Raw genomic sequence first — 12,336 nt, forward strand, 5'->3', positions numbered from 1 at the left:
CTACTTCATTACTGTAATTTTGCTACTGTTATGGATCAAATATCTGTGTTTTCTGATGGTCTTGGGTGACACCTGTGAAGGGATTGTTCAACCCCTAGTGGGGTCATGACACACAGGTTGAGAAATGCCACGCTGGACTTTTATCACAAAAGGGATGTTGAATTTTGTCAAAGGCCTTTTCTGCATCTAATGAGATGGTCGTGTGGGTTTTGTCTTTTAGTTTATTGCCAGGATGGATTACATTAACTGAACCATCATAAATCTCTTGGATGAAGCTAACTTGATAATGGTAAATAATCTTTTTGATGTGTGTGTGTGTGTGTGTGTGTGTGTGAGTATCCAAATACCGATTCCATGGGAGACATTCCTCATGTCCACCACATCTCATGCACACAGAGTTCTGGATTGGATGCCCAGAATCACATAAAAACTAAGCATGCTAGCTCATCACCCACCGAAATCCCTGTGCTCAAGAGGTCGAGAGGTGGAAGCAACAGAAGTTCTAGGTCATTCTCTGCGACTTAGAGAGTTCAAGGCCAGTCTAGGAGATTTGGTGTGCAGGAGAAAGACAGACAGGGGTCATGCTCAATTGCACCGTGCCTGTTTCTTAGGTTAATTGCGTCCCCTTCCTTCACACCCGCTTCCAGTAACGACCAGACTGGTGACTACGGGACCCTTCAAACTGATGACTCAGCTGACCGTCACCGTCCTGCAGATCCACGTGAGACAGCTACTGTAAATTCTTTCCCCAAACATGGGGTGAGAGCTCTTGCTTGCCTGATGCCTGATTCCATCCTCCAGGTGGAAGCAATTGGACGGCGGCAGTTTGGAAAGGATTCCATGCTCGTGTTATGTTGGTTCAAAACACATTTCCATATAAGCACATACATCTGTCTCCACGCTCCCTCTGAAAGATTCTCTGCTGATAGCTTCTTGGCATGCTCACTGAGCAGGAGGTCTCCTTTCCAACACTTTGCTCGCATGGGAATAGGATTTGGAACGCCGTCGGGCCGGTAGACTGCACGGTGTTGGGGGTGTGTGCACTGTCCCGTTCCACCTTCAAGGTCTTTGCCCACAAATTATGTCGCTGCATCTTCATGGAAGTGCCACGGGGAAGGTGTTGGTGCTGCTGTCACCATAAGGGAGAGACACCTGAGACAAGGTCATGCTAAGTGATATAGCCCAAATATCTCAGTGGTCACTGGTACACCTAGGTCGCCAAGCAAGGAATCTTGACCCTAACATCTAACATTCTTACCATCATCCATTCATTCAATCCTCCATATGACAGGCATCTACTAGGACCGTCACACAAGTAAGTGCTGTGCCAACTTCTGAATATTCAGCAATGAGTGAGACATGGCTCCGCCTTTGGCAGCTTTGTCTGATGAGCTGAGAGGCAGGGCTGTGCTGCGTGTGTGGGAACACTAGTAATATACCTTGGAAAATGCAGGGAACCTGGGGGCTCCTGCGGGTATTGGGGACACATCAGAGAGGCAGAATAAAAAGAGAGGGAGAAGCCATAGGGAGAGCTAGGGAGATGGCTCAGGGGGTGTTTTGTGACATACAAACATAGGCCATGAGTTTAGACCCCCAACACCCACACAGAAAGAAGGCTGTGGCAGCAAGCACCTGCAATCCCCGTACTGGAGCAAGGAGTACATGAGGATCCTCATGGCATAGTGCCAGTCAGCCTAGGCGAATTGACCCATTGGTAAACTACAGGCTCAGTAAGAGATCTTGATTTAAGGTGGATTGCTGGCCTGGTGTCTCAGCTGGTAGAGGTGCCACCAAGCCTGACAACCTGAGCTTAATCCCTAGAACCTACATTGGGGAAGGAAGGTATCTACTTCCAAAAGAGGCCTTCTGGGCTCCAGATGTCCACGGTGGTCCTTACACCCTGTGTACATACATGGACAAGGACATTGAAGGGAGAACGAGCAGGATGAGAGAGGGCAGGATGCAAACATTTCAGAGGCATGGATCCTTGACACGTTTCAGGAGATGTCAGAAACAACAGTATGGCTGAAGAGCAGCGTGCACGCTGGAGAGTGGAGGAGCGTGGGGTGGAGGAGCTAGAGAGCCCTTGATGGTTCAAATCTGCATTCTCAGTCGAGCTGGGCTTGTTCCAGTCAGCTCTGGGCCACTGAGTCATCTGTGTGGATATTCCTGATTTTCCTGTTCAGTTCACAGCACGTCAGCTGCTCCTTGAGAGCGGTCACCTCCACACTCGGATTGTCTCCTCCTCACAGACGGTGTTTGATCTGACCCAGTTATTCCAGAACGTTGCTCAAGCGGAGCCTGGCTTCCACAGAGGCAGCAACAGATAAGGAGGAACAGAGAGATGGTTGAGCAATCAGGGAGGCGCCCCCAGGCTGTGTTCAACAAGAGCAACTGTGAAGTTCACGTTCCTGGGACGATGTCTGCTGTTCTCTTGGGCAGGAGTGGAAGTTCTCCCTGCACTGACTGAGCGCGGGTCTGGGCCTGCACGGAAGTGTGTCAGCAGCTGTAGATTAAATGGAGCCCAGTGGCCAGTATGTGTGGGTGGAGACTGTCCCAGGAAGGTACTCCTCTTCTGGTCAGCAATATTTTGTTGTCCCGAAAGCCTCCCCTAGTCATCAAAAAACATTGGGTTTCCTCTTGTCCCTCAGTTAATAGGGAGGGGTTGGCAGGGGGGCTGTTCAGGTAGTGGGGTAAATAGAAAACCAGTTTAGCATCCTTCATTTCCTGCACCAACGATTTCCAACCTCAAATACAGCACATACTGGCCAGTGACTTGATCAGCTCCTTAAAGTTTCAAAGTTTACATCTTATCATCCCAACCAGGACCCTTGAGAGTGTTCTATTGTTACCCAGAACTGCAAGACTGGCTACTCACTGTGGTTGTTCTAAACACACCACAGCATACAGCCAAATCCAGGACCTCACGAGAGCCACCCGTAGACCTTGCCGCCTCCACTTATGGTTGAGGGAAAACGTGGGTTTCCTCTTTGTGGCTCCAGATGGTTAATACCAAGGAACTGAAAGAGGAAGGGCTCACAGAGACTGGGTGAAGGTCATTGGCTCTTTTGTGCCATTTTCTGTGGTCAGCATGGTCTTGTTAGAAGCAGCGTGCACAGTGAACCCCGGAAAGCCGTCACCACGCACAAATGCCAGAGACAGTACAAACTTGGTCTTCAGTACACGGGGCAGTTCTGACAGCAGCATGGAGATGGTTTGCAGAGAAGGAAAGCAAGCTCTAGAGAAATCAGGTAGCTTGTTCAAAGCCACAGAAGTAGTACCTGAACCCAGCACTGTGCCTTTTCCATCTACTCCGCTGCTTCCGTGGTGACATCACCCTATATGAAGGGCCTTCAGGAGGTTACACTTGGGTAATGAGAGCTATTCTCCAAGCTTCTCCCTCTCCACTTTAGTAACCAATTGTAACGCTGGCCTTCAGGCAGTCACGGAAATACTCCTAAAAAGACCAGCCAGTCTTGCTTGTATGAAATATGGACATGAAAGAAGAGAATAAGACATCATTATGCCTATGTTTCTTTTGTAAGTTTTTTAGATTTATTTATTTTCTGTATATGAGTGTCTTGCCTGGATGTGTGTGTATGCACACGTGTGTCTGGTGCCTGGGGAGGTCAGAAGAGGGCAGTAGATCCTGTGGAACTGGAGTTACAGGCAGTTCTGAGCTGCCACGGGTATGATAGGAACTGAATCTGAGTCCTGTGTAAGAACATCAAGTGCCCTTAAACACTGAACCTTCTCTCCAGCCCCAATACCGACTTTTCTTTTCCTGCAGGGGGACTGCTTTGAAGACAGAGACAGAGGAGAGCTCTCACAGGGTAATTACAACTCCAAGGTCACCCTGGGGCCTGGAAAACCCAGAGCTGCCCAGGCTTGGGTGCAGTCCCCTACCTGTTAATCCCCATCCTGGGATTCTGCATATCCTTCCTCCTCCAGTTTCCATCCTAGGTAGTTCAAAACATCCCAGGGGATCCTGTTGCTGCCACCCTTCCCAAATGACCAGGCCCATAGTTCTCAGCCCTCCTGGCCATGAGCAACTTACACTTGAGGCCAATTTCAGAACGTGTATCTTCCTCAATGCTACTTGTGAGTCTCATCCCATGGCTTTGCGTGGAGAGTGACCTCATCCTAGCCTGCTTGTTCAGGTGGCTGCAGACTCTTGCCAGGTTTTCTCTAGAACACTGTGAGTTCTATTAGACTCCTGTTGGTCTGAAATTTTCCAGTCTTCTCCAGATAGTCAAATGAATGTGCTCCATCCCCTCGTTTCTCGGTGACAAGAGATAGCACAGCACTCCCTGTGAGCTTGGTGGCGGTGCCTAGGCTCAGGCCATACAGGGCCTGCAACACCAGAGTCTGCATCACCGAAGACTGGGTGCATAGCAAAGATTCAAAAAGGTCAGTCCAGATGCCCATGACAAGTGAAAGTCCAGAAGTCAAAACAGCCTGAATCCAACAAAGAATCGAAGATGACGATCAGGTGCTATAAGAGGCCATCATAGGACCACAGAACACACCACGGCTCACACATATAGTAGTTCACCAAATGCTAACCAGAGAGAATAGAAAGATTCTATTAGTTCCCAAATACTAAGCCCCTCTTTTAGGCCAAGGCCAAATGATGTGGCTCTGTGTTGGGATGTACTCAGGTTGGGCCTAAGGGCAGGGTGTGAGGCTGGGCTTAGGTTTAGTGGGGCTGACTTGTGATAGGGTTCGAAGTGTCTCTCTTGGCTTTAGGGAGATGGGGCAGCCACATGGATGCCATTATTTCCCTTGTTATCCATTTGGGATAAGAATTAAGCCCAACAGTTGCTCACCATGCTAAAGACAGTTCCCTTGTGCAAGTCTTCTGTATTCCAGTAGTCACCCCACTATTTATACAAGAAGAGACTATGAAAACCACCCTGTCATGGCTTGCTCATTTCTGGGTTTATCTATCTATCTATCTATCTATCTATCTATCCACCTAACTACCTATCTATCTATCATCTATCTATCTACCTACTTATCTATCTTTTTCATGCAAACCCTGGAGAAACCATGTTCTTATCACAAGGTCCTAGACATTACACAAGTCACAGATACAATACTGTCAATGTCAGTTTTGCTCAAGACACACAGGTATCAGTACTTCTTGTTGCTGTGACAAAATAGCTTCTGGATGGAACTTAAGACAAGAGCATGATCATGTAGCTCATTGTGACAGGAAGGCCTGGTGGCTTGGTGAGACCTTGAAGTGCTCTCTGGTCCCAGCAGAGCTGGAGACCTGGTCCCATTGTTCTCTCTCTCTCTCTCTCTCTCTCTCTCTCTCTCTCTCTCTCTCTCTCCATATATATTAAGTAGTTAGAAAGGGACAACCCTAAGAAGGATGTCCAGAATATTCCTATTCTATATTTGATGGCTCAATAATGCCTTCTTTTAAAGAAAGGCTTAATGCCAGACAAATAACCAAGTCTCCAGTCCTAGATGTCAGAGCAAGACTAGCACTGACTAGAGCTTCAGAGTCCCCTGAGGAAATAGAGTTCGGGCTCCAGCAGTCTCAAAGGTCAGTGTGGGGTAGGGTTATAACTTCTGAGGTCCCCACAGTCACTGTAGGACCAGGAGTTTGTACTCTTGTGATGCCAGAATATAGATGTTGTCTTTAGGTCCTAACCTCCACCCTGAGCCAGTGCACAGATCTCAGTGAGTCTGGTGTTTGAACTCTTGTCTTGAGCATGTCCAGAAAAAAATCTGAAGAATGACTTGGGTTTTGACTCTAGTTGGTCTTCTTGGTGCTCAGCTTGCAAATTTACCCTTGATACTCTTGGCCTATAGCCAAGATAGGATGACCTCAGTGACTCCATTTGCTAATCAACACCAAGTTTGACCAGCTGACCTTCTTACAAACACCCCTCCAGGAAGAGTAATAGAAAACAGAACCTCCAATGAATTTGGAAGAAGTCAACACTAAAGACAAGCACATTCAAATAGATATGCAAAACACTACAAAAAAAAAAAAACAATGGATAGGTTACAAACACCACCCATGATCCATCCACAGCTGACTAACTCCCCTGTAAAGGAATAAAAAAATCACAGAGATAGCTGACATGTGTAAGATGGAATTTGGAGTCTTACTCTTTAAAAGAATTAAGGGTCACATAGAAGATTCAAACACACAAGCACACAAATTAAGGAACTCTGTCTAAGACTTCAACAAGATAGTTTCCAAAGTGACTTCAACAGTTAGTAAATTGGAGGAGAAAAGTCACAAATGTGGATTGCACAACAAGGAGGTTGAAACATCAAAATACAACCAAACAGAAATACTTGAAATGACAGAGATACTCAATCAAATACAAACCACATCAGATAGAATTGTTAACAGACAAGGCTGTGCAGAAGAATGAATTTCAGGAATGAAGGACAAAATAGAGGCACTATTACAAACAGACATATGGAAGGAAAAATATTAAGGAGCATTAATGGTATTTCCAAGAATTTTGGGGCACATTCAAGGGGTCTGTCTTAGTTTGGGTTTCTATTGCTGTGAGGAGACATCAAAAGACATGGCAACTCTTATAAAGGAAAATATTTAATTGTGACTGACTTACAGTTCTGAGGTTTAGTCCATTATCATCATGGTGGGACATGGTAGCATTTAGGCAGAGATGGTACAAGAGAAGGAGCTGAAAGTTATACATCTTGATCCAAAGGCAATAAGAAGTGAACTGTCACTGGGTGTAAGTTGAGCATAGAAGACCTCAAGTCCCATCTACACAGTGACACGATTCCTTCAACAAGGCCACACCTACTCCAACAAAGCCACATCTTCTAATAGTGCCACTCCCTATGGGGGCCATTTTCTTTCAAACCACCACACTGTCAAACCTGGGAGTCCATGGTGTAGGAGAAGGAACAGAAATAAAACTAAATGGAATAGACATACTAATGGCACACGGTGCACAGACAAACATACAGGCAAAACATTCATACACATTTTTTTTAATTTAGAGGAGATTATAGGGGGGAAGATAATGTAACAATTTTAAACATTTATGCACCAAATATCAGAGTTGCTAATGTCATAAAACAAACATTAAAAGGCAATAATTGATCATATAGGCCATGACACAAAAGTAGGGATTTCAACACCCCAATCACATATTTAGATAGGTTCTCCAAAACAAAAATAAGCAAAGAAACTTCAGAGCTAAAATATACTATGAATCAACTGGACTTAAACACACATATAAAGAGTATGGTGCCAACACATATGGAGTGCATAATTTTCTGAGTGGCACATGGAACATCCTCCAATATTGATGATATCATAGGACACTGTGGTGGTTTGAATGATAGCAGCCCTCATAGTAAGTGGCACTATTAGGGTGTGTAGCTTTGTTAGAGTAGGTGTGGCTTGTTGGAAGAAGTGTGTCACTGAGAGAAAAGCTCAAGCTATGCCTAGTGTCTCACTCTCTCTTTCTGCTGCCTGCCGATCCAGATGGCTCCTTCTCCAACACCATAATTGCCTTTGTGCTGCAATCTTCCCCCTGTGATGACAATGGATTAAACCTCTGAACTGAAAGCCAGCTCGAGTCAAATGTTTTCCCTAAGAGCTGGCCATGGTCATGGTATCTCTTCATAGCAATAAAACCCTAACTAAGACAGATTCAAATCAAGTCTTAACAAACAAAGAATCACAATAAGTCTTTTTGTCCTATCAGGGTACAATGGAATAAAAATAAAAATTAGCAACAACAACACTACAGAAAACACTTGAAGGTTAAATAATACAGTTTTTAAACAAACAATTGGTCATTTGAGAAATCGGAGAGCAACTTTTAAAATGTCTAGAATTAAATGAAAGTCAGAACCCAACCTATGAGAGCTCTGAGGTGCAGCCACGGGAGCCCCAAGAGGAAAGTTTATAGCAGGAAGTGCTCACATTTAAAATGCTGAGAGATGGCAAATAAATAACCTAATGATGCGCTTGAAGACTTTTGAAAAACAAGCAACCAATTACAAACATCAAGAAAGTGGGGAAGAAATTAGTGAGGTAGAGACTAAGAGAATAATAATACATGATCAACCAAACAAAGAGCAGGCCCCTTGAAAAAGTTAATAAGATTGACAAACTCTTAGGTAATCTGACAAAAAGAAAGAAGGAAAAGGCATGAATCAACAAAATTGAAATGGGAAGTGTGTGGTTACAACAGACTTCAATGAAGTCCAGGACATAACTGAAGAATATTTCTTAAAATATTCTTTGAAAATATTGGAAAACCTAGCAAATTAGATAAATGTAACTATACATATGACCTACTAAAAGGAAATCCAGAAGATATAAGTAATTTAAACAGACCTATTACAAGCAACAAGATGAAAGATATAATCAAGTCTCCTCTCCAAGAAAAGCCAGGTGGATTCAGTGCTGAAGTCTATCAAACTCTCAAGGAAGAGCTCATAGAAATTCTTAACTTGTTCCACGAAATAGAAAGTGAAAAAACACTACCAAATTGAATCTAGAAAACATTACCCATTACCAAACCAGACACAGACAAAAAAAGAAAAGAAAATAACAGAGCAATTTCTTAATAAACATAAATGCAAAGTTCTCAACAAAATACTTGCAAACTGAATTCAGGAATACATTAAGAAGTCTATAAAGGGGCTGGAGATGTGGTTCAGCAGTTAAGAGCACTTGCTGCTCTTCCAGAGGACCTGGGTCCAATTTTCCAAACCCACATGGACACACTCAACCATCTGTAATTCCACTTCCAGGAAATCTGATGCCCTCTTTAGGCCTCCACAGGAACCAGGCAGACACATGGCACACAAACATACATGCAAGCAAAACAAAGCAAAAAGATTCTGAACTTGACTAAATTCCTTGATATAGATAGAATGAAATCATTGTACGAGAATCCATTTCCAATACATTTGCAATTGAAGATAATTACATAAAATAAGGAGAAAAAATGTTGGGGGAAGGGGGTCTCACTGTCTCTAGAGGAGAAGGAGGAAATGCACACGTAACTGTTGATAACAGTTGAGGAGACAGGAAGGTCTGGGTATGAGGGATGACAGCAGACAACCTGTAATCCTAGTATTCAGTAGACTAAAGCAGGGCAGGAGGGTGGAGAGTTCAAGGCCAGCCCAGGGCTATAAAGTAAGACCTAGTCTCCATAAATAGATAAATTAAGTGACTACATTAACCTGTAAATAAAAATATAAGTGGGGATGTTGTATTTCTTCCTCAAGGAGATATACATCCCTCTGCCTCTGCTGGAATTAAATAAAAGGCATGTGTCACCACACCCGTCCATTTTTTCCTCTTTATTTTTCTTCTGTCCATGTCAAGGGATTGGCTGACTTAGTTATATCATATATTTTGAGACATAGTCTTTTTATGTTGCTCAGGCTGGCCCCAAACTCTCAAGCCTCCTGCTTTAACATGCCAAATGTCTGAGACTACAGGCATGCACCATGGTACCCAACCTCTTTTGGAATCTCACAAGCCTTCTCATAGGGTCAACCGCATTGTTTGTAGGGCCCAGTGTGAAATGGAAGGGTAAGGCCTTCTGTTCAAAAATGACTGTGAACATTCAGACAGCTACATCAGAGGATTAAGGCAATTAACACGAGAGCTATTTGACATGGCCAGAGTCAGGCGTGGTGACAGACTCTAATCCCAGCACTTGGGGGTCTGAAGCAGGATGACCATGAGTTTGAGGTCATCCATGGCTATATAGTGGGTTCAAGGCCAGTCTGGGTTATCTGAGACCCTGCCTGAAATTAATCAATTAACTCACTTAAAATTTTAAAAACAAACAGAGTGTAAAGCCAGGCATGGCTGCCAAGGTTTCTGGCCCGTCATGCTTGCCCTGTGGTCTGCATCCACACACTTTCCTCATCTTTCTCTAACGCCCCAATCCCTCACCGTTATCTCTTCGCAGATATGTTCTTTCCATCACCCTCAGCCTCACGCCCCACCTCTCCACCTTGGATTAGCCCGTGCACCCCATGTTGCAAACACGTCCTGACTCTCTGTTCTTGAGCCCCAGGGTCACCAATGTGGTTCTTCTCCACCTGACATCTGAGTCATCCCTGTGAAGGAGCGTGGGCGTGGTCAGGTGCTCCCATTGTGGTTTGTTCTTCCCAACCAAGAGCTTCCCCCAGTTTTCTCTGAAGTGTCTGAGGGTGGCCAGATGTGGCAGGGCACACCTGGGATCACAAATACAAACATGTCTTTGACGCCAGCCTCGGCTACCTAGCACATTCCATTCGATGCCGGCCCTCACTACGGAGCAAGAGCTTGTTTCAAGAAACAGAAATAAATGGCGTAAAATAAGTAAAACGAATGATGCAGGACGTCACCCTTCCCCACAGCACACGCTGACTTTCTCCAGAAGAAACACTCTGCTCTCTGAGGCGGCACATATGTCTTTCTTATTAAGGCGTGGTTCTCAACCTGTGGGACACGACCCCTTTGAGGGTTGAATGACCCTTTCACAGGGGTCAACTAAGACCATATGCATATCAGATATTTACATTAGGATTCATAACAGTAGCAAAATTACCATTACAAAGCAGCAACAAAAATAAGTTTGTGATTGGGGGTCAGCACAACATGAGGAACTGTACTAAGGATTGAGGCATAAAGGTCACCCTGGAGTTACTGTGTTCTGAAAACCTTCTGCTTTGTCTACTTTTGTTCCAAAGAGCTCCTAGGTAGCTCGATTTTTTTTTCTTTTGCTTTCGTTTGGACTTTTTGAAACAGGGCCTCATGTAACCCAGATTGACCTCCAACTCATTATTTAGTTGGAGCTGGCCTTGAACTCCTGGCCCTGCTCTATGTCCAGTGGTACTGGGGTTAGTAATGTGCATACCACATGGGGCTCCCGATGGTTTCTGACTGAGACATCTAGAACCATTTAAACAATATTTTTCCCTCATTTCTTTCTTTGGCAGAAGGTAGACAGAGTTACTGCCATCCCCAACGTATTTTGCTAGGTCAAAGAGCAAGGAGGCAGGCTGGCTAGTGGTGCATGTTTATAATTCCAGCACCAGGGAAGCTGAGCCAGGAGGGAGGAGGGCCAGGGCTATATAAAAAGACTCAAGGGAATAAAACAGAAAGCAAAGAGCAAAGATGAAAGCCCGCCTCTGAGGGGCTGGGTGGTGAGAAAGGCCTTTGTGGTACTTGGTCAGGTCTTTGTTTATGTTTTGATCTGTCCCTTTGTTCCTTGGCCACAACACTTCCTTCCAGGATAAGCAGGGGACTTCAGCAGCCTCTAAGTTTATGGTGAAGGGTCAGTGGGAGCAATACATTGCCCTGCCGTGGGCATTCAGCCATTACACCAGTTTTGTCCCGAAGCTACACTGTCTACTCTTGTACCCTAGTCATCCTTCAGGCCACCTCGTCCCCGTCTGCACCACGTGAAACCCACATCCCTCCACCACAGACTGTCCCCTGTGTGTCTGCACACCGGGCTTTCCCTCTTATCCCTCAGTCTTGCCCATCTCCTTCAAAGCTCTCTGGCACTGAACTCTCCTCATTCTGTCAGCCCGCTCTTCCTCTTCCTTCTCTCCTCCCTGCGCAGAAACGTCCCACGCCTCCCATACTGACATAATCCTCCTTTCCCATCGCTCTGACCTTGTCGTTGTGGTTTTCCCTCGCTTTACAGCCGAATGAATTGAACAAATATCCCTCGCAGTCTGTCTGCACTTCCTCACCTCCCACGCATGCGCAGCCCACGGCAAACTGGTTTCCTCCTGACCTCGCCACTGAAACCACTTTGACAAAGACTCCTTTGGCTGAACTCAGTGGGCGCGCTCAATCTTTATCTCACTGAACCTCTCCAGGAGTGTCTCTGGTTAAATACCCCTTTCTTCATGCAGCTCGCTCCCCGGGTTTTCCACACCTTCCTCTCCTCATCCTCCTCCTCTATTTCCGGCACTCTGCTCTTGTGGAAGCACCTCAGTTTGGACCTTCCCCCTTTATGCCTAGCCCCAATCCTAGAGAGACCATAGCGAACAACTCACAAAGCGGGACATGAACTTAGGGTTCCACTAATGTAACTGATAGCCAGGAGTTACCCTGAACCCCAGTGTCACGTTTAATCAAGAGCCTGCTGAACTCAGCACGGAGGCACCTCGGCACTACACTCTACAGCATCAAATAAACGAGAACAATTCCAGTCTATGAGTCCGGAGGGAGCCAGGCTTGCGGACAATTGGCTTATTATCCTTCCGTTCAGAGCCGCTCCCGCTTTTGAGAACGTTGGTCCCACAGCTCTCTCAATGCTCTCTCTCACCTCAAACCATAGCCTCCATCACCAGGGA

General features: G+C 45.4%; 1 long non-coding RNA gene across 1 annotated transcript in view; it reads right to left on the bottom strand.

The window, feature by feature from the left end:
* The window catches only part of LOC126515877 (uncharacterized), a 49,064-nt gene extending 37,371 nt beyond the window's left edge, over positions 1-11,693 (bottom strand). Inside the window, exon 1 of the long non-coding RNA XR_007595943.1 lies at positions 11,648-11,693. This is a non-coding gene — a long non-coding RNA (uncharacterized lncRNA). The remainder of the gene's footprint in view (positions 1-11,647) is intronic.
* Between the last annotated feature and the right edge of the window lie 643 nt (positions 11,694-12,336).

Source organism: Alexandromys fortis, unplaced genomic scaffold (assembly GCF_014885135.2).
Source record: "Alexandromys fortis isolate MF-2015 unplaced genomic scaffold, M_Fortis_MF-2015_v1.1 scaffold_18, whole genome shotgun sequence".
Lineage (NCBI taxonomy): Eukaryota > Metazoa > Chordata > Mammalia > Rodentia > Cricetidae > Alexandromys > Alexandromys fortis.